General features: G+C 47.5%; 25 non-coding genes and 4 pseudogenes across 25 annotated transcripts; 4 read left to right on the top strand and 25 right to left on the bottom strand.

Annotated features, from left to right (window-relative positions):
• Nucleotides 1-284: 284 nt before the first annotated feature.
• On the bottom strand, nt 285-447 carry LOC135002222 (U1 spliceosomal RNA). Its single transcript, XR_010203471.1, has one exon. It is a non-coding gene; the product is annotated as a U1 spliceosomal RNA (small nuclear RNA).
• Nucleotides 448-6,658: 6,211 nt separating this feature from the next.
• Nucleotides 6,659-6,822, bottom strand: LOC135002208 (U1 spliceosomal RNA). The gene has a single exon (XR_010203463.1). It is a non-coding gene; the product is annotated as a U1 spliceosomal RNA (small nuclear RNA).
• Nucleotides 6,823-7,496: 674 nt separating this feature from the next.
• LOC135002268 (U1 spliceosomal RNA) lies at nt 7,497-7,659 on the bottom strand. Its single transcript, XR_010203516.1, has one exon. It is a non-coding gene; the product is annotated as a U1 spliceosomal RNA (small nuclear RNA).
• Nucleotides 7,660-7,811: 152 nt separating this feature from the next.
• Nucleotides 7,812-7,975, bottom strand: LOC135002251 (U1 spliceosomal RNA). The gene has a single exon (XR_010203499.1). It is a non-coding gene; the product is annotated as a U1 spliceosomal RNA (small nuclear RNA).
• Nucleotides 7,976-8,673: 698 nt separating this feature from the next.
• On the bottom strand, nt 8,674-8,809 carry LOC135002217 (U1 spliceosomal RNA; annotated as a pseudogene).
• Nucleotides 8,810-8,961: 152 nt separating this feature from the next.
• LOC135002255 (U1 spliceosomal RNA) lies at nt 8,962-9,125 on the bottom strand. The gene has a single exon (XR_010203503.1). It is a non-coding gene; the product is annotated as a U1 spliceosomal RNA (small nuclear RNA).
• A 674-nt stretch (nt 9,126-9,799) lies between these two features.
• LOC135002273 (U1 spliceosomal RNA) lies at nt 9,800-9,962 on the bottom strand. The gene has a single exon (XR_010203520.1). It is a non-coding gene; the product is annotated as a U1 spliceosomal RNA (small nuclear RNA).
• Nucleotides 9,963-10,114: 152 nt separating this feature from the next.
• Nucleotides 10,115-10,278, bottom strand: LOC135002196 (U1 spliceosomal RNA). The gene has a single exon (XR_010203455.1). It is a non-coding gene; the product is annotated as a U1 spliceosomal RNA (small nuclear RNA).
• A 674-nt stretch (nt 10,279-10,952) lies between these two features.
• Nucleotides 10,953-11,115, bottom strand: LOC135002191 (U1 spliceosomal RNA). Its single transcript, XR_010203451.1, has one exon. It is a non-coding gene; the product is annotated as a U1 spliceosomal RNA (small nuclear RNA).
• A 152-nt stretch (nt 11,116-11,267) lies between these two features.
• On the bottom strand, nt 11,268-11,431 carry LOC135002250 (U1 spliceosomal RNA). Its single transcript, XR_010203498.1, has one exon. It is a non-coding gene; the product is annotated as a U1 spliceosomal RNA (small nuclear RNA).
• Nucleotides 11,432-12,129: 698 nt separating this feature from the next.
• Nucleotides 12,130-12,265, bottom strand: LOC135002219 (U1 spliceosomal RNA; annotated as a pseudogene).
• A 152-nt stretch (nt 12,266-12,417) lies between these two features.
• LOC135002254 (U1 spliceosomal RNA) lies at nt 12,418-12,581 on the bottom strand. Its single transcript, XR_010203502.1, has one exon. It is a non-coding gene; the product is annotated as a U1 spliceosomal RNA (small nuclear RNA).
• A 674-nt stretch (nt 12,582-13,255) lies between these two features.
• LOC135002271 (U1 spliceosomal RNA) lies at nt 13,256-13,418 on the bottom strand. Its single transcript, XR_010203519.1, has one exon. It is a non-coding gene; the product is annotated as a U1 spliceosomal RNA (small nuclear RNA).
• Nucleotides 13,419-13,570: 152 nt separating this feature from the next.
• Nucleotides 13,571-13,734, bottom strand: LOC135002269 (U1 spliceosomal RNA). The gene has a single exon (XR_010203517.1). It is a non-coding gene; the product is annotated as a U1 spliceosomal RNA (small nuclear RNA).
• A 674-nt stretch (nt 13,735-14,408) lies between these two features.
• Nucleotides 14,409-14,571, bottom strand: LOC135002265 (U1 spliceosomal RNA). The gene has a single exon (XR_010203513.1). It is a non-coding gene; the product is annotated as a U1 spliceosomal RNA (small nuclear RNA).
• Nucleotides 14,572-14,723: 152 nt separating this feature from the next.
• Nucleotides 14,724-14,887, bottom strand: LOC135002242 (U1 spliceosomal RNA). Its single transcript, XR_010203490.1, has one exon. It is a non-coding gene; the product is annotated as a U1 spliceosomal RNA (small nuclear RNA).
• A 698-nt stretch (nt 14,888-15,585) lies between these two features.
• LOC135002210 (U1 spliceosomal RNA) lies at nt 15,586-15,721 on the bottom strand (annotated as a pseudogene).
• A 152-nt stretch (nt 15,722-15,873) lies between these two features.
• On the bottom strand, nt 15,874-16,037 carry LOC135002229 (U1 spliceosomal RNA). The gene has a single exon (XR_010203478.1). It is a non-coding gene; the product is annotated as a U1 spliceosomal RNA (small nuclear RNA).
• Nucleotides 16,038-17,248: 1,211 nt separating this feature from the next.
• On the bottom strand, nt 17,249-17,390 carry LOC135002206 (U1 spliceosomal RNA; annotated as a pseudogene).
• Nucleotides 17,391-17,542: 152 nt separating this feature from the next.
• Nucleotides 17,543-17,706, bottom strand: LOC135002232 (U1 spliceosomal RNA). Its single transcript, XR_010203480.1, has one exon. It is a non-coding gene; the product is annotated as a U1 spliceosomal RNA (small nuclear RNA).
• A 615-nt stretch (nt 17,707-18,321) lies between these two features.
• On the bottom strand, nt 18,322-18,484 carry LOC135002204 (U1 spliceosomal RNA). Its single transcript, XR_010203461.1, has one exon. It is a non-coding gene; the product is annotated as a U1 spliceosomal RNA (small nuclear RNA).
• Nucleotides 18,485-18,636: 152 nt separating this feature from the next.
• LOC135002195 (U1 spliceosomal RNA) lies at nt 18,637-18,800 on the bottom strand. The gene has a single exon (XR_010203454.1). It is a non-coding gene; the product is annotated as a U1 spliceosomal RNA (small nuclear RNA).
• Nucleotides 18,801-19,471: 671 nt separating this feature from the next.
• On the bottom strand, nt 19,472-19,634 carry LOC135002211 (U1 spliceosomal RNA). Its single transcript, XR_010203464.1, has one exon. It is a non-coding gene; the product is annotated as a U1 spliceosomal RNA (small nuclear RNA).
• Nucleotides 19,635-19,786: 152 nt separating this feature from the next.
• LOC135002241 (U1 spliceosomal RNA) lies at nt 19,787-19,950 on the bottom strand. Its single transcript, XR_010203489.1, has one exon. It is a non-coding gene; the product is annotated as a U1 spliceosomal RNA (small nuclear RNA).
• A 671-nt stretch (nt 19,951-20,621) lies between these two features.
• LOC135002201 (U1 spliceosomal RNA) lies at nt 20,622-20,784 on the bottom strand. Its single transcript, XR_010203458.1, has one exon. It is a non-coding gene; the product is annotated as a U1 spliceosomal RNA (small nuclear RNA).
• A 144-nt stretch (nt 20,785-20,928) lies between these two features.
• LOC135002225 (U5 spliceosomal RNA) lies at nt 20,929-21,044 on the top strand. The gene has a single exon (XR_010203474.1). It is a non-coding gene; the product is annotated as a U5 spliceosomal RNA (small nuclear RNA).
• A 270-nt stretch (nt 21,045-21,314) lies between these two features.
• On the top strand, nt 21,315-21,430 carry LOC135002223 (U5 spliceosomal RNA). The gene has a single exon (XR_010203472.1). It is a non-coding gene; the product is annotated as a U5 spliceosomal RNA (small nuclear RNA).
• A 286-nt stretch (nt 21,431-21,716) lies between these two features.
• LOC135002224 (U5 spliceosomal RNA) lies at nt 21,717-21,832 on the top strand. The gene has a single exon (XR_010203473.1). It is a non-coding gene; the product is annotated as a U5 spliceosomal RNA (small nuclear RNA).
• Nucleotides 21,833-22,110: 278 nt separating this feature from the next.
• Nucleotides 22,111-22,226, top strand: LOC135002226 (U5 spliceosomal RNA). Its single transcript, XR_010203475.1, has one exon. It is a non-coding gene; the product is annotated as a U5 spliceosomal RNA (small nuclear RNA).
• Nucleotides 22,227-22,490: the final 264 nt, after the last annotated feature.

Genomic DNA, 22,490 nt, shown 5'->3' with positions numbered 1-22,490 from the left:
GGTGTGGGGCTCATGTTGGCTATGCCCCAGCCCCTGAAGCATTCAAGCTGATTTCTTGCAGCAGCTTGGCACTGTAACAGCTCCAGAGCTGCTCTGTAAGGCAAGTAAAAGGGTGTGGGCCCTGCAGCACTACCTGTAGTTTGCATTGTGCATTGGAAGGCACAAAGTAAGCAGACGGGAGGAGAAGTCAGGATAGTGCACAAGGGTATAGAAGGGAGCGGCTGAAGAAAAGAGAAGTGGAAACAGACAGCAAACTAGGCTGGAGAGAGACCTGAGACAAAGAGATCTGAATTATACGAGAGCCGACCAGGGGAAACACAAATTATGCAGTCAAGTTTCCCACATTTGGGGAAATCGCAGGAGCAGCACACCCAGAGTACAATGGGTGAGCCTTGCCCTGGGAGAAGCACCTTCATGATCATAGTATCTCACCTGGCAGGTACAACCTGGACAATTTTGGTGATCCATTTTCTGAGACATCGGAACCAACCTCTTTAAGCAGTGATTGGAAAACAAGTTTTTCCAAATTACAGAAGAACTTACAGAGAAGAGTTCGCCTATCGTGGGATGTAACCACTCTAGAAAATTATGTAAAACATAAAATTGCACCAAGAGGCCTAAGACCCAAGATCTTCCCCTCTTTTCCGCTCGCGACGGACAATTTAAAAACAGAATGGGAAACAGCCCTTCTGAAATGTTCTAACGAATTATTACACATACTAATAAAACACGACACTCTAGTAATTGATCAGGTGGAAAAAGAAATCGCAGATTTGGGAAAGACCCTGGAGACTTGGGAAAAGGATTCGAATTTTCAGACTGCCTTTGAAAAATTCAAAAAAGAGATCGACAACTATGAACGCAACATTGTAGACCGTAAACGAGGAAAGTTTATGCGGGATAAGAGAGACTTTTCCAAAGGAGACGTTTTCAGGTGGAACCCGCCACCCCCTAACAACAGGAACAACAGTAAAAAAACACGGGAGGACCCCACACTATCAGAATTCGAATCCTCAAATAGCGGCGACTCGGCTAGTGAAAACTTTGATCGAGAAGACACTGAAGAATTCTCCCCACGTTTTTTAGAACGAGGCCAGAGAGGGAGAGGCCGCCTCAAATCACGAGGAAGACAAGGCGAGGGGGACAGAAGAGACAACCCAAGAAACTCAGATTGGGATATACCCCGGAACCCGAGATATCCTGTGAGACAGAGAAAGACAACACGGTAGATCTGGCCTCCACAGGCCAATTACAAGTCATCAATTTATCTGACAAAATCTTATCTTCAGATCATATGACCATACTTACCAAGGGACTCTCTTTCTCACCTTCCCGATCTTTTGACCGATTTATGTGGGAAAAAGACCTTCGACTTTATGGTAGAAAACTCCTCCTGAAGAAATTTTTCTCAAAAAATAGAAATTTTGCCAATACACCTGATCCCGATTTATCCATGGAGGACCTCAACGCCCTTACCATTCTAGAAGATCTCCACATGGAATCAGCAGATAATGAAGCCTCTACCTCTAGACCTACATGTAGACCCAAGTCCTCCTTTTTCCCTCCGGATCAGAACAGCCCCGAAATTCGAGTCTTTCTTAACTTAGTCTCCAAAGAATTTGATAACATATATACCCAGACTAAGAAGAACATACATCGTTTCCCCTCCAATCTCAAATTCCATGAGAGAAGGGCATTACAAGAACTTCAAAGCTGGAGGGACGTTATCATCAAACCATCAGACATGGGGGGCAATATTGTCATTTGGCCACAGCAAATGTATATCACGGAAGCTCGACGCCAATTAGACAATACCACTTGTTATAAGAAGCTTTTGGGCAATCCCACTTCGGATTTCCTTCAGTCTTATAACCACCTGATTCAGGACACAGCAACAAGAGGTACTATCACACAACAAGAATTCAAATACCTAACAGTTCAAAATCCAAAAACACCCACATTCTACCTATTACCCAAAATACATAAGGACGTAGAACATCCCCCTGGCAGACCAATTATGTCAGGTAACGGAGGACTTTTGGAAAAACCCAGTCGATTCCTTGACCTACATCTCCGAGAATTTGTACTCTCATTACCATCATACTTACAAGACACAGCAGACCTTCTAAGAAAAATTCATGATATACATTTTGAAAATAATTTCTTGCTGGTGACGTGTGATGTGGAGGCCCTATACATGAGCATTAGCCATCACCATGGCCTCACAGCAGTTAAATTTTTTCTTGATCAAGGAGGAGAAAGTGATTTCTCCAACTTTCTCCAACAGTTACTTCACTTTGTTCTTGCCAAAAATTACTTTGTCTTCAAAGATCAATTTTACCTACAAATAAGAGGGACAGCAATGGGCGCAGCTTGTGCGCCCACTTATGCCAACCTTTTCCTTGGATGGTGGGAACATTGTACCGTCTTCAATTCTGCCAATGAAAAATACATCTCACACATCGTCATGTGGCTTCGCTACATTGACGACATTTTCATCATTTGGGATGGTAACAAAGAACTACTAACAGAATTCATCAAATTGCTCAACACTAATGATCTCAATATAGTACTCACATACACCATCAGCTCAGAAACGGTCCCCTTTCTGGATCTCAATATCTACAAATCCAACACAGGTTTTTTGGCAACTGAACTATACCGCAAAGAAACGGCAACCAACAGCCTTCTCCACCAAACTAGTTCACATTTTCCCCCAACAATTGAAAACATTCCCAAGGGGGAGTACCTGCGTCTAAGAAGGAACTGCTCAGAAGACTCGGTATTTCACAAGAAAAGCTGGGAACTAACCAATCGTCTTCTGACCAGAGGCTACAGCAAACGTTCGCTCAAACGTGCCTATTCAGCCACTAAGACGATCAAAAGAGAAGATCTCATTTTCAGAAAAATCAAGGAAAAACCCGTACAAGAAGAAAACATCAGGTTTATTGGCACCTTTTGCCCAGAATGGCGAATGCTTCAAAACGCCATATCCAAGCATCTACCGGTATTACAATTAGATCCGGACCTGGCACCATACGCCAATACTCCAGTTCAAATGAGCTGGCGCAGGTCAAAAAATATCAAGGATCATGTGGTCCGCAGTCACTTCATGACTTCCACCTCCAAAAAACCGCAGACAACTGGTACCTTCCCCTGTGGTCACTGCAAATTATGTCCACATATTCTACGTAACAATGCAGTTACTGATAGATATGGACAATCGGTCAAGATACAACATTTCTTTAACTGCAACTCACAGACAGTAATTTATTGTCTAACCTGCAGCTGTGACCTCAAATACATAGGCATGACCACCAGAAAATTGAAGGAGAGGATTTTAGAACACATGGGAAATATCAGGAATGCTCAACACGATATCACCAGAATGAAACAACTTACTTCAGTCGCCAGACACTTCTACTCCACTCATAAAGGATCAACCAAGGATCTGAAAGTTTTTTGTCTTGATCTTATTAAGTTGGGCATCCGTGGAGGTGATATTACTCAAGAACTATTAAAAAGAGAAAGCGAATGGATTTTCCGTCTGGGCAGCCTAAAACCATTGGGACTCAATGAGAATATCAATTATGGGGCTTTCTTGTAAAACCTACACCCCATCAACACATCTAGTAATCAGTTACCACAATTTGGTATTTTAATAATTTTAACCCGCTTTTATGTTCATTTGTCACAATTTCTAACCACCTCATCCCACTAGCCCCCCGCACTATTCCCCTAACCTCACTTCCCTCTCCTCCCCCTTTTTTCCCCCCCCTTTAACACCCCAAAAATCCCCCCTAATTAATTCCCCTTTCCCCCACACTCCAACCCACCCACCCAGCCCACCATTAATACCCAGCGCCTCCCTCCCACTTTCACTCCCCCACTCCCCAACCTTTCCCCCCCCCCCTTCTTCCCCCCCCCCCATAAAAACTTACTTAAAACACCCCCCCCCCCCTACAAAATAAACAGACCCTCCTACCCCCCTTAACACACCCCCCTCCCACCCCCTAACCCCTATACAATAAACCCCCCCCCAAAATAAACCCCCCCACCCCCACCCACCAACCAAAACACACCCCCCCCCTTTTTCCCCCCCCATTTCCCTCCCCATATACCTATCCATTTTCCTTCGCTCCACAGCCCATCCCACCTGTCAACTCACTTGCCCCAACCAAATCATGCACACACCATGGCACACATCACCAGTCTATCCGTTCCTTTACTTCACGTCCCAAATCGCAGCCTAAACAATCCCATGTCACTACCATCGCCAATCACAACCGTCCATCTACTTCCATAGTCACATCCCTTCACATCCCACATCCCCAACATACCCATATATACCACATCTTATGCCATATCCAATCTGCTTATCAATAATATCCTAATAGCATACAAGGGCATAATTGCCCCACTCTAAAATGGTCGATAATGTTTTTTTCCCCCCTAGTCCGCCTACAGCTATCATCTCAGCAGGTGCACTAATCACTTATACACTTTGCCCGGCGGTCGCATTGAACCAGCCCACTAACGGTATCCCATTGGTCGCTCGGCGAAGGCATATCTGCCCCATTCCAAAATGGCGGTTTTTGTTCCGTCCTTTTGGACCTAAAAACACCGCTGACAGCTATTATATCTGAAGGCGCACTAATCGCCCATATGTACGCTGCCCGGTGAATGCTGACAGGGCAGAGGGTCAGGCCATGTCAGTCACTGCAGACTGCTGCGATCACGTGGCCGCAAGCAATGGACTCCTCTTTTCAGGTCCATTTTCATATACAGTCCAGTCGCAGACCTATCGCACACTGCACACCAGGTCTGTTCTTCGTTCATTTATTTTTATTTTATTTATATTTTCATCATTATAGAACCATGGCCATACAACTAAGGGCTAACTGCCCTCTTCCAAAATGGCGCCGCGGACCTCAGTGTTTCCTTTCCGTCCCAGCACTTCCCCTGGCTGCAGATATCAGCTGTTCACAGCATCCACTCACACCAATTACCCAGCCTCCTTTTTCATTGGATACAGTCCTAATCAGGAGGTATAAATCTCCTAGCTTTTCACACACTGACCAAGGAAGTGAGCAAGCCCCACAGGGGTGAAACATGTTTTCCATTCCAATGGGTCCTGTTTTGTCCAACTGCAAGTGATTCACTCCTAGCCTCAGGTCAGATCATTCCATCCTGCCATTTTTGGGCTAATTTTTGCCCAGCTGTCATAGAAATTGTATCTATATCCGTGCAGCTTCATTTATGCCGTTTTCCAGGCTTATGCATCTTAGTTTATTGCATCAGGATTAAAAACTGCATTTTTAGGAAAGAAATACTGCATTCTTCTTTGACTTTCCTCCTGCAGATCCTGTTGTCATATTGCTGCATGGGTTATATGAGAATTTCATGTCTATTTCCCTATATCCTAATGATTATAACAGCTCCAATTCACACAAAGTGTTTCTAATGACACCCATGTCACTAGTGATTATTTCATTGCATATACCAGTACTATTTATTTGTATCTACAATTATCTTTGACATATTTTCTGTTCCTTACACCAGTACCAATGTACACATATATATAAAAAAATTTCTTGATCCGTGTTTCTTTATCCATTTGTATCTATACGGACGGGTAATTTTTATCACCCGTTCCTAATAACTACAGCCTAATTGATCTCCATTATCCTTTTTAGGGTTTTTTTCATAAATCTATATATCTTCGTTTTTTTCATAAATCTATATATCTTCCTTTTTCGTGGACTCTCATTTGTGATCCAGGGACACAATACCACCGGTGTGGGATTTGATGTCTCCTGCCTAACACAAAAAGCAGATCCACACTATATCTATAAGACCCAGCTAATTATCCCCCCCTATATAGGTGCACTCTCATTGGACGTCTGACCAAATCCTTCTACTATCAAACCACACTGCTAATGCCCGATCTCGTCCGATCTTGGAAGCGAAACAGTGTGGGCTGAGTTAGTACCTGAGGTGGAGACTCACAGGGAATACTCAGTGTTGTAGAACATCAATCATTGCATATGATGTGTGGTATGTGACTCCAACAGCAGCATCACCATTTGTTCCTATCCTTTTCTTTCTTTACCCTGGTATATCCTTTGATTTGTTTCTATTATTACTTATTGCCATAACAGCTGTTATTCCTTCATTAGGATTATGACAGAATCTAAAATCAATTGACTTAATTGATCTCATTAATACAGATCATCTGTACTGGCCGGGTGAGAAAGGGTTTATGACTTGCAGTGTCTCTACCCCTCTCCATCTCATTTCCTGAGGCAGGACCAGAACATTTTTATCTGGGATCATTCACATCTCCTCAACCAGGGGCAATTATATTCTTAATATTTCCAAATAAATTTTGTTTTATCTGCTGACTAATCAACCTAGTGTTATTCATTCTAGTTATTTAACTACCATTAATGAGTGCGCCCACACAAGAGACTTCTTCTTTCTCCCTTTTGTTTATAGGTAAGTAGGAGTTGGGCTAGAGCTGGGGAGGGTCGCTGCTCGGGTACCCCCCTGTAAAGTGAAGGAGATCCAACTGAGGCAGCACAAGGGAACTCTCGAAAGAAGAACAAGGCTAGAGGAAAATCTGAGACAAAGAAATCTGACTTTTACCAGAGCTGACCAGAGGAAAGCACAAACACAGTCCCCCACTACCACAAATAATGCAGTTGAGTTTCCCACATTTGGGGAAATCACAGGGGTCAGCATACCCAAAATGCAATGAATGAACCTCACCCTGGGAGAAAAATCTTCATGACCATGGTATCTCCTATGCAAAATAAGTATGATTTGGAATAGGGATGGGGAGGGCCGCTGCTCATGCACATCTCTGTCAAGTAAAGGAGATTTAACTGAGGCAGCACAAGGGAACTCTCATCTGGGGACAACAACTGCAGGGAGAACACATATTTTCAGATGAACATGGGAGGGCAGAAGGCTGCCTAATACTGAAGCACCCCCAAACAACAAACCAAATGCAACAACTAGTGCAAGCATTCCTGGGGGAAGTTCTGCAGAAGACGGATTTGCATACGGTGATGTCATCCAAGCAGTGGGTCAAAGTTGGCTTCAACCCTCATCTGCATATGAAAAGAGAAAAGGGGCGTGCAGGGCATGGCGGCCTTTTGCGGTGCTTGGATGACCCCTAGTTCGCATTAAACACCTCCACCCTCCTTTGGTGTGGGGCTCATGTTGGCCATGCCCCATCCCCTGAAGCATTCAAGCTGATTTCTTGCAGCAGCTGGGCACTGTAACAGCTCCAGAGCTGCTCTGTAAGGCAAGTAAAAGGGTGTGGGCCCTGCAGCACTACCTGTAGTTTGCATTGTGCATTGGAAGGCACAAAGTAAGCAGACGGGAGGAGAAGTCAGGATAGTGCACAAGGGTATAGAAGGGAGCGGCTGAAGAAAAGAGAAGTGGAAACAGACAGCAAACTAGGCTGGAGAGAGACCTGAGACAAAGAGATCTGAATTATACGAGAGCCGACCAGGGGAAACACAAATTATGCAGTCAAGTTTCCCACATTTGGGGAAATCGCAGGGGCAGCACACCCAGAGTGCAATGGGTGAGCCTTGCCCTGGGAGAAGCACCTTCATGATCATAGTATCTCACCTGGCAGGTAAGTAGGAGTTGGGCTAGAGCTGGGGAGGGTCGCTGTTCGGGCACCCCCCTGTCAAGTGAAAGAGATCCAACTGAGGCAGCACAAGGGAACTCTCGAAAGAAGAACAAGGCTAGAGGAAGATCTGAGACAAAGAAATCTGACTTTTTCCAGAGCTGACCAGAGGAAAGCACAAACACAGTCCCCCACTACCACAAATAATGCAGTCGAGTTTCCCACATTTGGGGAAATCACAGGGGTCAGCATACCCAGAATGCAATGAATGAACCTCACCTTGGGAGAACAATCTTCATGACCATGGTATCGCCTATGCAAAATAAGTATGATTTGGGATAGGGCTGGGGAGGGCCGCTGCTCAGGCACATCTCTGTCAAGTAAAGGAGATTCAACTGAGGCAGCACAAGGGAACTCTCATCTGGGGACAACAACTGCAGGGAGAACACATATTTTCAGATGAACATGTGACGGCAGAAGGCTGCCTAATACTGAAGCACCCCCAAACAACAAACCAAATGCAACAACTAATGCAAGCATTCCTGGGGGAAGGCCTGCAGCAGATGGATTTGCATATGGTGATGTCATCCAAGCAGTGGGTCAAAGTTGGCTTCAACCCTCGTCTGCATATGAAAAGAGAAAAGGGGCGTGCAGGGCATGGCGGCCTTTTGCAGCGCTTGGATGACCCCTAGTTCGCATTACACACCTCCACCCTCCTTCGGTGTGGGGCTCATGTTGGCTATGCCCCAGCCCCTGAAGCATTCAAGCTGATTTCTTGCAGCAGCTGGGCACTGTAACTGCTCCAGAGCTACTCTGTAAGGCAAGTAAAAGGGTGTGGGCCCTGCAGCACTACCTGTAGTTCGCATTGTGCGTTGGAAGGCACGAAGTAAGCAGACGGGAGAAGTCAGGATAGTGCGCAAGGGCATAGAAGGGAGCGGCTCAAGAAAAGAGAAGTGGAAACAGACAGCAAACTAGGCTGGAGAGAGACCTGAGACAAAGAGATCTGAATTATACGAGAGCCGACGAGGGGAAACACAAATTATGCAGTCAAGTTTCCCACATTTGTGGAAATCGCAGGAGCAGCACACCCAGAGTGCAATGGTTGAGCCTTGCCCTGGGAGAAGCACCTTCATGATCATAGTATCTCACCTGGCAGGTAAGTAGGAGTTGGGCTAGAGCTGGGGAGGGTCGCTGCTCGGGTTCCCCCCTGTGAAGTGAAGGAGATCCAACTGAGGCAGCACCAGGGAACTCTCGAAAGAAGAACAAGGCTAGAGGAAGATCTGAGACAAAGAAATCTGACTTTTACCAGAGCTGACCAGAGGAAAGCACAAACACAGTCTCCCACTACCACAAATAATGCAGTCAAGTTTCCCACATTTGGGGAAATCACAGGGGTCAGCATACCCAAAATGCAATGAATGAACCTCACCCTGGGAGAAAAATCTTCATGACCATGGTATCTCCTATGCAAAATAAGTATGATTTGGAATAGGGCTGGGGAGGGCCGCTGCTCATGCACATCTCTGTCAAGTAAAGGAGATTCAACTGAGGCAGCACAAGGGAACTCTCATCTTGGGACAACAACTGCAGGGAGAACATATATTTTCAGATGAACATGGGAGGGCAGAAGACTGCCTAATACTGAAGCACCCCCAAACAACAAACCAAATGCAACAACTAGTGCAAGCATTCCTGGGGGAAGGCCTGCCGCAGATGGATTTGCATATGGTGATGTCATCCAAGCAGTGGGTCAAAGTTGGCTTCAACCCTCGTCTGCATATGAAAAGAGAAAAGGGGCGTGCAGGGCATGGTGGCCTTTTGGGGCGCTTGGCTGACCCCTAGTTTGCATTAAACACCTCCACCCTCCTTTGGTGTGGGGCTCATGTTGGCTATGCCCCAGCCCCTGAAGCATTCAAGCTGATTTCTTGCAGCAGCTGGGCACTGTAACAGCTCCAGAGCTGCTCTGTAAGGCAAGTAAAAGGGTGTGGGCCCTGCAGCACTACCTGTAGTTCGCATTGTGCGTTGGAAGGCACAAAGTAAGCAGACAGGAGGAGAAGTCAGGATAGTGCGCAAGGGCATAGAAGGGAGCGGCTCAAGAAAAGAGAAGTGGAAACAGACAGCAAACTAGGCTGGAGAGAGACCTGAGACAAAGAGATCTGAATTATACGAGAGCCGACCAGGGGAAACACAAATTATACAGTCAAGTTTCCCACATTTGGGGAAATCGCAGGAGCAGCACACCCAGAGTGCAATGGGTGAGCCTTGCCCTGGGAGAAGCACCTTCATGATCATAGTATCTCACCTGGCAGGTAAGTAGGAGTTGGGCTAGAGCTGGGGAGGGTCGCTGCTCGGGTACCCCCCTGTAAAGTGAAGGAGATCCAACTAAGGCAGCACAAGGGAACTCTCGAAAGAAGAACAAGGCTAGAGGAAAATCTGAGACAAAGAAATCTGACTTTTACCAGAGCTGACCAGAGGAAAGCACAAACACAGTCCCCCACTACCACAAATAATGCAGTTGAGTTTCCCACATTTGGGGAAATCACAGGGGTCAGCATACCCAAAATGCAATGAATGAACCTCACCCTGGGAGAAAAATCTTCATGACCATGGTATCTCCTATGCAAAATAAGTATGATTTGGAATAGGGCTGGGGAGGGCCGCTGCTCATGCACATCTCTGTCAAGTAAAGGAGATTTAACTGAGGCAGCACAAGGGAACTCTCATCTGGGGACAACAACTGCAGGGAGAACACATATTTTCAGATGAACATGGGAGGGCAGAAGGCTGCCTAATACTGAAGCACCCCCAAACAACAAACCAAATGCAACAACTAGTGCAAGCATTCCTGGGGGAAGTTCTGCAGAAGACGGATTTGCATACGGTGATGTCATCCAAGCAGTGGGTCAAAGTTGGCTTCAACCCTCATCTGCATATGAAAAGAGAAAAGGGGCGTGCAGGGCATGGCGGCCTTTTGCGGTGCTTGGATGACCCCTAGTTCGCATTAAACACCTCCACCCTCCTTTGGTGTGGGGCTCATGTTGGCCATGCCCCATCCCCTGAAGCATTCAAGCTGATTTCTTGCAGCAGCTGGGCACTGTAACAGCTCCAGAGCTGCTCTGTAAGGCAAGTAAAAGGGTGTGGGCCCTGCAGCACTACCTGTAGTTTGCATTGTGCATTGGAAGGCACAAAGTAAGCAGACGGGAGGAGAAGTCAGGATAGTGCACAAGGGTATAGAAGGGAGCGGCTGAAGAAAAGAGAAGTGGAAACAGACAGCAAACTAGGCTGGAGAGAGACCTGAGACAAAGAGATCTGAATTATACGAGAGCCGACCAAGGGAAACACAAATTATGCAGTCAAGTTTCCCACATTTGGGGAAATCGCAGGGGCAGCACACCCAGAGTGCAATGGGTGAGCCTTGCCCTGGGAGAAGCACCTTCATGATCATAGTATCTCACCTGGCAGGTAAGTAGGAGTTGGGCTAGAGCTGGGGAGGGTCGCTGTTCGGGCACCCCCCTGTCAAGTGAAAGAGATCCAACTGAGGCAGCACAAGGGAACTCTCGAAAGAAGAACAAGGCTAGAGGAAGATCTGAGACAAAGAAATCTGACTTTTTCCAGAGCTGACCAGAGGAAAGCACAAACACAGTCCCCCACTACCACAAATAATGCAGTCGAGTTTCCCACATTTGGGGAAATCACAGGGGTCAGCATACCCAGAATGCAATGAATGAACCTCACCTTGGGAGAACAATCTTCATGACCATGGTATCGCCTATGCAAAATAAGTATGATTTGGGATAGGGCTGGGGAGGGCCGCTGCTCAGGCACATCTCTGTCAAGTAAAGGAGATTCAACTGAGGCAGCACAAGGGAACTCTCATCTGGGGACAACAACTGCAGGGAGAACACATATTTTCAGATGAACATGTGAGGGCAGAAGGCTGCCTAATACTGAAGCACCCCCAAACAACAAACCAAATGCAACAACTAATGCAAGCATTCCTGGGGGAAGGCCTGCAGCAGATGGATTTGCATATGGTGATGTCATCCAAGCAGTGGGTCAAAGTTGGCTTCAACCCTCGTCTGCATATGAAAAGAGAAAAGGGGCGTGCAGGGCATGGCGGCCTTTTGCAGCGCTTGGATGACCCCTAGTTCGCATTACACACCTCCACCCTCCTTCGGTGTGGGGCTCATGTTGGCTATGCCCCAGCCCCTGAAGCATTCAAGCTGATTTCTTGCAGCAGCTGGGCACTGTAACTGCTCCAGAGCTACTCTGTAAGGCAAGTAAAAGGGTGTGGGCCCTGCAGCACTACCTGTAGTTCGCATTGTGCGTTGGAAGGCACGAAGTAAGCAGACGGGAGAAGTCAGGATAGTGCGCAAGGGCATAGAAGGGAGCGGCTCAAGAAAAGAGAAGTGGAAACAGACAGCAAACTAGGCTGGAGAGAGACCTGAGACAAAGAGATCTGAATTATACGAGAGCCGACGAGGGGAAACACAAATTATGCAGTCAAGTTTCCCACATTTGTGGAAATCGCAGGAGCAGCACACCCAGAGTGCAATGGTTGAGCCTTGCCGTGGGAGAAGCACCTTCATGATCATAGTATCTCACCTGGCAGGTAAGTAGGAGTTGGGCTAGAGCTGGGGAGGGTCGCTGCTCGGGTTCCCCCCTGTGAAGTGAAGGAGATCCAACTGAGGCAGCACCAGGGAACTCTCGAAAGAAGAACAAGGCTAGAGGAAGATCTGAGACAAAGAAATCTGACTTTTACCAGAGCTGACCAGAGGAAAGCACAAACACAGTCTCCCACTACCACAAATAATGCAGTCAAGTTTCCCACATTTGGGGAAATCACAGGGGTCAGCATACCCAAAATGCAATGAATGAACCTCACCCTGGGAGAAAAATCTTCATGACCATGGTATCTCCTATGCAAAATAAGTATGATTTGGAATAGGGCTGGGGAGGGCCGCTGCTCATGCACATCTCTGTCAAGTAAAGGAGATTCAACTGAGGCAGCACAAGGGAACTCTCATCTTGGGACAACAACTGCAGGGAGAACATATATTTTCAGATGAACATGGGAGGGCAGAAGACTGCCTAATACTGAAGCACCCCCAAACAACAAACCAAATGCAACAACTAGTGCAAGCATTCCTGGGGGAAGGCCTGCCGCAGATGGATTTGCATATGGTGATGTCATCCAAGCAGTGGGTCAAAGTTGGCTTCAACCCTCGTCTGCATATGAAAAGAGAAAAGGGGCGTGCAGGGCATGGTGGCCTTTTGGGGCGCTTGGCTGACCCCTAGTTTGCATTAAACACCTCCACCCTCCTTTGGTGTGGGGCTCATGTTGGCTATGCCCCAGCCCCTGAAGCATTCAAGCTGATTTCTTGCAGCAGCTGGGCACTGTAACAGCTCCAGAGCTGCTCTGTAAGGCAAGTAAAAGGGTGTGGGCCATGCAGCACTACCTGTAGTTCGCATTGTGCGTTGGAAGGCACAAAGTAAGCAGACAGGAGGAGAAGTCAGGATAGTGCGCAAGGGCATAGAAGGGAGCGGCTCAAGAAAAGAGAAGTGGAAACAGACAGCAAACTAGGCTGGAGAGAGACCTGAGACAAAGAGATCTGAATTATACGAGAGCCGACCAGGGGAAACACAAATTATACAGTCAAGTTTCCCACATTTGGGGAAATCGCAGGAGCAGCACACCCAGAGTGCAATGGGTGAGCCTTGCCCTGGGAGAAGCACCTTCATGATCATAGTATCTCACCTGGCAGGTAAGTAGGAGTTGGGCTAGAGCTGGGGAGGGTCGCTGCTCGGGTACCCCCCTGTAAAGTGAAGGAGATCCAACTAAGGCAGCACAAGGGAACTCTCGAAAGAAGAACAAGGCTAGAGGAAAATCTGAGACAAAGAAATCTGACTTTTACCAGAGCTGACCAGAGGAAAGCACAAACACAGTCCCCCACTACCACAAATAATGCAGTTGAGTTTCCCACATTTGGGGAAATCACAGGGGTCAGCATACCCAAAATGCAATGAATGAACCTCACCCTGGGAGAAAAATCTTCATGACCATGGTATCTCCTATGCAAAATAAGTATGATTTGGAATAGGGCTGGGGAGGGCCGCTGCTCATGCACATCTCTGTCAAGTAAAGGAGATTTAACTGAGGCAGCACAAGGGAACTCTCATCTGGGGACAACAACTGCAGGGAGAACACATATTTTCAGATGAACATGGGAGGGCAGAAGGCTGCCTAATACTGAAGCACCCCCAAACAACAAACCAAATGCAACAACTAGTGCAAGCATTCCTGGGGGAAGTTCTGCAGAAGACGGATTTGCATACGGTGATGTCATCCAAGCAGTGGGTCAAAGTTGGCTTCAACCCTCATCTGCATATGAAAAGAGAAAAGGGGCGTGCAGGGCATGGCGGCCTTTTGCGGTGCTTGGATGACCCCTAGTTCGCATTAAACACCTCCACCCTCCTTTGGTGTGGGGCTCATGTTGGCCATGCCCCATCCCCTGAAGCATTCAAGCTGATTTCTTGCAGCAGCTGGGCACTGTAACAGCTCCAGAGCTGCTCTGTAAGGCAAGTAAAAGGGTGTGGGCCCTGCAGCACTACCTGTAGTTTGCTTTGTGCATTGGAAGGCACAAAGTAAGCAGACGGGAGGAGAAGTCAGGATAGTGCACAAGGGTATAGAAGGGAGCGGCTGAAGAAAAGAGAAGTGGAAACAGACAGCAAACTAGGCTGGAGAGAGACCTGAGACAAAGAGATCTGAATTATACGAGAGCCGACCAAGGGAAACACAAATTATGCAGTCAAGTTTCCCACATTTGGGGAAATTGCAGGGGCAGCACACCCAGAGTGCAATGGGTGAGCCTTGCCCTGGGAGAAGCACCTTCATGATCATAGTATCTCACCTGGCAGGTAAGTAGGAGTTGGGCTAGAGCTGGGGAGGGTCGCTGTTCGGGCACCCCCCTGTCAAGTGAAAGAGATCCAACTGAGGCAGCACAAGGGAACTCTCGAAAGAAGAACAAGGCTAGAGGAAGAGCTGAGACAAAGAAATCTGACTTTTTCCAGAGCTGACCAGAGGAAAGCACAAACACAGTCCCCCACTACCACAAATAATGCAGTCGAGTTTCCCACATTTGGGGAAATCACAGGGGTCAGCATACCCAGAATGCAATGAATGAACCTCACCCTGGGAGAACAATCTTCATGACCATGGTATCGCCTATGCAAAATAAGTATGATTTGGGATAGGGCTGGGGAGGGCCGCTGCTCAGGCACATCTCTGTCAAGTAAAGGAGATTCAACTGAGGCAGCACAAGGGAACTCTCATCTGGGGACAACAACTGCAGGGAGAACACATATTTTCAGATGAACATGTGAGGGCAGAAGGCTGCCTAATACTGAAGCACCCCCAAACAACAAACCAAATGCAACAACTAGTGCAAGCATTCCTGGGGGAAGGCCTGCAGCAGATGGATTTGCATATGGTGATGTCATCCAAGCAGTGGGTCAAAGTTGGCTTCAACCCTCGTCTGCATATGAAAAGAGAAAAGGGGCGTGCAGGGCATGGCGGCCTTTTGCAGCGCTTGGATGACCCCTAGTTTGCATTACACACCTCCTCCCTCCTTCGGTGTGGGGCTCATGTTGGCTATGCCCCAGCCCCTGAAGCATTCAAGCTGATTTCTTGCAGCAGCTGGGCACTGTAACTGCTCCAGAGCTACTCTGTAAGGCAAGTAAAAGGGTGTGGGCCCTGCAGCACTACCTGTAGTTCGCATTGTGCGTTGGAAGGCACGAAGTAAGCAGACGGGAGAAGTCAGGATAGTGCGCAAGGGCATAGAAGGGAGCGGCTCAAGAAAAGAGAAGTGGAAACAGACAGCAAACTAGGCTGGAGAGAGACCTGAGACAAAGAGATCTGAATTATACGAGAGCCGACGAGGGGAAACACAAATTATGCAGTCAAGTTTCCCACATTTGGGGAAATCGCAGGAGCAGCACACCCAGAGTGCAATGGTTGAGCCTTGCCCTGGGAGAAGCACCTTCATGATCATAGTATCTCACCTGGCAGGTAAGTAGGAGTTGGGCTAGAGCTGGGGAGGGTCGCTGCTCGGGTTCCCCCCTGTGAAGTGAAGGAGATCCAACTGAAGCAGCACAAGGGAACTCTCGAAAGAAGAACAAGGCTAGAGGAAGATCTGAGACAAAGAAATCTGACTTTTACCAGAGCTGACCAGAGGAAAGCACAAACACAGTCCCCCACTACCACAAATAATGCAGTCGAGTTTCCCACATTTGGGAAAATCACAGGGGTCAGCATAACCAGAATGCAATGAATGAACCTCACCCTGGGAGAACAATCTTCATGACCATGGTATCTCCTATGCAAAATAAGTATGATTTGGGATAGGGCTGGTGAGGGCCGCTGCTCAGGCACATCTCTGTCAAGTAAAGGAGATTCAACTGAGGCAGCACAAGGGAACTCTCATCTGGGGACAACAACTGCAGGGAGACCACATCTTTTCAGATGAACATGGGAGGGCGGAAGGCTGCCTAATACTGAAGCACCATCAAATATCAAACCATGGCCCTCATTCCGAGTTGATCGCTCGCAAGGCGATTTTAGCAGAGTTACACACGCTAAGCCGCCGCCTACTGGGAGTGAATCTTAGCTTCTTAAAATTGCGACCGATGTATTCGCAATATTGCGATTACAAACTACTTAGCAGATTCAGAGTAGCTTCAGACTTACTCGGCATCTGCGATGAGTTCAGTGCTTGTCGTTCCTGGTTTGACGTCACAAACACTCCCAGAGTTCGCCCAGACACTCCCCCGTTTCTCCGGCCACTCCTGCGTTTTTTCCGGAAACTGTAGCGTTTTTTCCCACACGCCCATAAAACGGCCTGTTTCCGCCCAGTAACACCTATTTCCTGTCAATCACATTACGATCGCCGGAGCGAAGAAAAAGCCGTGAGTAAAAATACTTTCCTCATTGTAAAATTACTTGGCGCAGTCGCAGTGCGAATATTGCGCATGCGTACTAAGCAGAATTTCACTGCGATGCGATGAAATTTACAGAGCGAACGACTCGGAATGAGGGCCCATATGCAACAACTAGTACAAGCACTCCTGGGGGAAGGTCTGCAGCAGACGGATTTGCATACGGTGAGGTTATCCAAGCAGTGGGCCAAAGTTGACTGGAACCCTCATCTGCATATGAAAAGAGAAAAGGGGCATGCAGGGCATGGCGGCCTTTTGCAGTGCTTGGATGACCCCTAGTTCGCATTAAACACCCCCACCCTCCTTTGGTGTGGGGCTCATGTTGGCCATGCCCCATCCCCTGATGCATTCAAGCTGATTTCTTGCAGCAGCTGGGCACTGTAACAGCTCCAGAGCTGTTCTGTAAGGCAAGTAAAAGGGTGTGGGCCCTGCAGCACTACCTGTAGTTCGCATTGTGCGTTGGAAGGCACAAAGTAAGCAGACGGGAGAAGTCAGGATAATGCGCAAGGGCATAGAAGGGAGTGGCTCAAGAAAAGAGAAGTGGAAACAGGCAGCAAACTAGGCTGGAGAGAGACCTGAGACAAAGAGATCTAAATTATACGAGAGCCGACCAGGGGAAACACAAATTATGCAGTCAAGTGTCCCACATTTGGGGAAATCGCAGGAGCAGCACACCCAGAGTGCAATGGGTGAGCCTTGCCCTGGGAGAAGCACCTTCATGATCATAGTATCTCACCTGGCAGGTAAGTAGGAGTTGGGCTAGAGCTGGGGAGGGTTGCTGCTCGGGTACCCCCCTGTCAAGTGAAGGAGATCCAACTGAGGCAGCACAAGGGAACTCTCGAAAGAAGAACAAGGCTAGAGGAAAATCTGAGACAAAGAAATCTGACTTTTACCAGAGCTGACCAGAGGAAAGCACAAACACAGTCCCCCACTACCACAAATAATGCAGTCGAGTTTCCCACATTTGGGGAAATCACAGGGGTCAGCATACCCAAAATGCAATGAATGAACCTCACCCTCGGAGAACAATCTTCATGACCATGGTATCTCCTATGCAAAATAAGTATGATTTGGGATAGGGCTGGGGAGGGCCGCTGCTCAGGCACATCTCTGTCAAGTAAAGGAGATTCAACTGAGGCAGCACAAGGGAACTCCCATCTGGGGACAACAACTGCAGGGAGAACACATATTTTCAGATGAACATGAGAGGGCAGAAGGCTGCCTAATACTGAAGCACCCCCAAACAACAAACCAAATGCAACAACTAGTACAAGCATTCCTGGGGGAAGTTCTGCAGAAGACGGATTTGCATACGGTGATGTCATCCAAGCAGTGGGCCAAAGTTGGCTGGAACCCTCATCTGCATATGAAAAGAGAAAAGGGGTATGCAGGGCATGGCGGCCTTTTGCGGCGCTTGGATGACCCTTAGTTCGCATTAAACACCCCCACCCTCCTTCGGTGTGGGGCTCATGTTGGCTATGCCCCAGCCCCTGAAGCATTCAAGCTGATTTCTTGCAGCAGCTGGGCACTGTAACAGCTCCAGAGCTGCTCTGTACGGCAAGTAAAAGGGTGTGGGCCCTGCAGCACTACCTGTAGTTTGCATTGTGCATTGGAAGGCACTTAAGAATAGAGAAGTGGAAACAGACAGCAAACTAGGCTGGAGAGAGACCTGAGACAAGGATATCTGAATTATACGAGAGCCGACCAGGGGAAACACAAATTATGCAGTCAAGTTTCCCACATTTGGGGAAATCGCAGGAGCAGCACACCCAGAGTGCAATGGGTGAGCCTTGCCCTGGGAGAAGCACCTACGTGATCATAGTATCTCACCTGGCAGGTAAGTAGGAGTTGGGCTAGAGCTGGGGAGGGTCGCTGCTCGGGTACCCCCCTGTCAAGTGAAGGAGATCCAACTGAGGCAGCACAAGGGAATTCTCGAAAGAAGAACAAGGCTAGAGGAAGATCTGAGACAAAGAAATCTGACTTTTACCTGAGCTGACCAGAGGAAAACACAAACACAGTCCCCCACTACCACAAATAATGCTGTCGAGTTTCACACATTTGGGGAAATCACAGGGGTCAGCATACCCAGAATGCAATGAATGAACCTCACACTGGGAGAATAATCTTCATGACCATGGAATCTCCTATGCAAAATAAGTATGATTTGGGATAGGGCTGGGGAGGGCCGCTGCTCAGGCACATCTCTGTCAAGTAAAGGAGATTCAACTGAGGCAGCATAAGGGAACTCTCATCTGGGGACAACAACTGCAGGGAGAACACATATTTTCAGATGAACATGGGAGGGCAGAAGGCTGCCTAATACTGAAGCACCCCCAAACAACAAACGAAATGCCACAACTAGTGCAAGCATTCCTGGGGGAAGGCCTGCAGCAGATGGATTTGCATATGGTGATGTCATCCAAGCAGTGGGTCAAAGTTGGCTTCAACCCTCGTCTGCATATGAAAAGAGAAAAGGGGCGTGCAGGGCATGGCGGCCTTTTGCGGCGCTTGGATGACCCCTAGTTCGCATTAAACACCTCCACCCTCCTTTGGTGTGGGGCTCATGTTGGCTATGCCCCAGCCCCTGAAGCATTCAAGCTGATTTCTTGCAGTAGCTGGGCACTGTAACAGCTCCAGAGCTGCTCTGTACGGCAAGTAAAAGGGTGTGGGCCCTGCAGCACTACCTGTAGTTTGCATTGTGCATTGGAAGGCACAAAGTAAGCAGACGGGAGAAGTAAGGATAGTGCGCAAGGCCATAGAATGGAGCGGCTTAAGAAAAGAGAAGTGGAAACAGACAGCAAACTAGGCTGGAGAGAGACCTGAGACAAAGAGATCTGAATTATACGAGAGCCGACCAGGGGAAACACAAATTATGCAGTCAAGTTTCCCACATTTGGGGAAATCGCAGGGGCAGCACATCCAGAGTGCAATGGGTGAGCCTTGCCCTGGGAGAAGCACCTTCATGATTATAGTATCTCACCTGGCAGGTAAGTAGAAGTTGGGCTAGAGCTGGGGAGGGTCGCTGCTCGGGCACCCCCCTGTCAAGTGAAGGAGATCCAACTGAGGCAGCACAAGGGAACTCTCGAAAGAAGAACAAGGCTAGAGGAAGAACTGAGACAAAGAAATCTGACTTTTACCAGAGCTGACCAGAGGAAAGCACAAACACAGTCCCCCACTACCACAAATAATGCAGTCGAGTTTCCCACATTTGGGGAAATCACAGGGGTCAGCATACCCAGAATGCAATGAATGAACCTCACCCTGGGAGAACAATCTTCATGACCATGGTATCGCCTATGCAAAATAAGTATGATTTGGGATAGGGCTGGGGAGGGCCGCTGCTCAGGCACATCTCTGTCAAGTAAAGGAGATTCAACTGAGGCAGCACAAGGGAACTCTCATCTGGGGACAACAACTGCAGGGAGAACACATATTTTCAGATGAACATGGGAGGGCAGAAGGCTGCCTAATACTGAAGCACCCCCAAACAACAAACCAAATGCAACAACTAGTGCAAGCATTCCTGGGGGAAGGCCTGCAGCAGATGGATTTGCATATGGTGATGTCATCCAAACAGTTGGTCAAAGTTGGCTTCAACCCTCGTCTGCATATGAAAAGAGACAAGGGGCGTGCAGGGCATGGCGGCCTTTTGCGGCGCTTGGATGACCCCTAGTTCGCATTACACACCTCCACCCTCCTTCGGTGTGGGGCTCATGTTGGCTATTCCCCAGCCCCTGAAGCATTCAAGCTGATTTCTTGCAGCAGCTGGGCACTGTAACTGCTCCAGAGACGCTCTGTAAGGCAAGTAAAAGGGTGTGGGTCCTGCAGCACTACCTGTAGTTTGCATTGTGCGTTGGAAGGCACGAAGTAAGCAGACGGGAGAAGTCAGGATAGTGCGCAAGGGCATAGAAGGGAGCGGCTCAAGAAAAGAGAAGTAGAAACAGACAGCAAACTAGGCTTGAGAGAGACCTGAGACAAAGAGATCTGAATTATACGAGAGCCGACCAGGGGAAACACAAATTATGCAGTCAAGTTTCCCACATTTGGGGAAATCGCAGAAGCAGCACACCCAGAGTGCAATGGGTGAGCCTTGCCCTGGGAGAAGCACCTTCATGATCATAGTATCTCACCTGGCAGGTAAGTAGGAGTTGGGCTAGAGCTGGGGAGGGTCGCTGCTCGAGCATCCCCCTGTCAAGTAAAGGAGATTCAACTGAGGCAGCACAAGGGAACTCTCATCTGGGGACAACAACTGCAGGGAGAACACATATTTTCAGATAAAAATCTTGGTCATGCTCTGGTTTCTCTTCAGAACGAACAAATCTTTCGCCTTTTACTAAAGATTTCTGTGGAGAGGAGCAAAACCGAGTTTTATCTCAATTTTTGCATGCCCCATCTTTTTGGGGTTTCTTTTATCGGTTTAAAGATAGAATGAGTGTGCTTTAATGTAAGCTCATTTGCATAGAAATGACAGTAAATGTTTGTTTCTTTTCAAACAGAACTTTCTTGACCATGCTACTTGCTTGAAAGATCTGGGAGCACATGGAATACAGTACAAACCATGCTTATAGCAAGGAGAAGACAGGTGAGAAATCTGCTTTCTTTCAAATTGGGCGCTCACTTTGATCTGAATGAGGACTGCTGGCACGGCACTCAGGCGACAGGTGGAATCTTGGTCATGCTCTGGTTTCTCTTCAGAACGAACAAATCTTTCGCCTTTTACTAAAGATTTCCGTGGAGAGGAGCAAAACTGAGTTTTATCTCAATTTTTGCATGCCCCATATTATTGGGGTTTCTTTTATCGGATTAAAGACAGAACGAGTGTGCTTTCTTGTTAGCTTTAATGTAAGTTTATTTGCATAACAATGACAATAAATGTCTGTTTCTTTTCAAGCAGAACTTTCTTGACCATACTAATTGCTTGAAAGATCTGGGAGCACATGGAAAAGAGTACAAACCATGCTTATAGCAAGGGGAAGCCTGGTGAGAGATCTGCTTTCTTTCTTTCAAATTGGGTGCTCACTTTGAGCTGAATGAGGACTGCTGGCATGGCACTCAGGCGACAGGTGGAATCTTGGTCATGCTCTGGTTTCTCTTCAGAACGAACAAATCTTTCGCCTTTTACTAAAGATTTCCGTGGAGAGGAGCAAAACTGAGTTTTATCTCAATTTTTGCATGCCCCGTCTTATTGGGGTTTCTTTTATCAGTTTAAAGATAGAACGAGTGTGCTTTAATGTAAACTCATTTGCGTAGAAATGACAGTAAATGTTTGTTTCTTTTCAAACAGAACTTTCTTGACTATACTAATTGCTTGAAAGATCTGGGAGCACATGGAAAAGAGTACAAACCATGTTTATAGCAAGGGCAAGCCTGGTGAGAAATCTGCTTTCTTTCTTTCTTTCAAATTGGGTGCTCACTTTGAGCTGAATGAGGACTGCTGGCATGGCACTCAGGCGACAGGTAGAATCTTGGTCATGCTGTGGTTTCTCTTCAGAACGAACAAATCTTTCGCCTTTTACTAAAGATTTCCGTGGAGAGGAGCAAAACTGAGTTTTATCTCAATTTTTGCATGCCCCATCTTATTGGGGTTTTATTTTATTGGTTTAAAGATAGAACGAGTGTGCTTTAATGTAAGCTCATTTGCATAGAAATGACAGTAAATGTTTGTTTCTTTTCAAACAGAACTTTCTTGACCACACTAATTGTTTGAAAGATCTGGGAGCACATGGAAAAGAGTACAAACCATGTTTATAGCAAGGGGAAGCCTGGTGAGAAATCTGCTTTCTTTCATTCAAATTGGGTGCTCACTTTGAGCTGAATGAGAACTGCTGGCATGGCACTCAGGCGACAGGTG

This window comes from Pseudophryne corroboree, unplaced genomic scaffold (assembly GCF_028390025.1).
Source record: "Pseudophryne corroboree isolate aPseCor3 unplaced genomic scaffold, aPseCor3.hap2 scaffold_1748, whole genome shotgun sequence".
Classification (NCBI taxonomy): domain Eukaryota; kingdom Metazoa; phylum Chordata; class Amphibia; order Anura; family Myobatrachidae; genus Pseudophryne; species Pseudophryne corroboree.
Note: the sequence above shows the minus strand (reverse complement) of the source record. Positions and strands in the feature narration are given on the sequence as shown.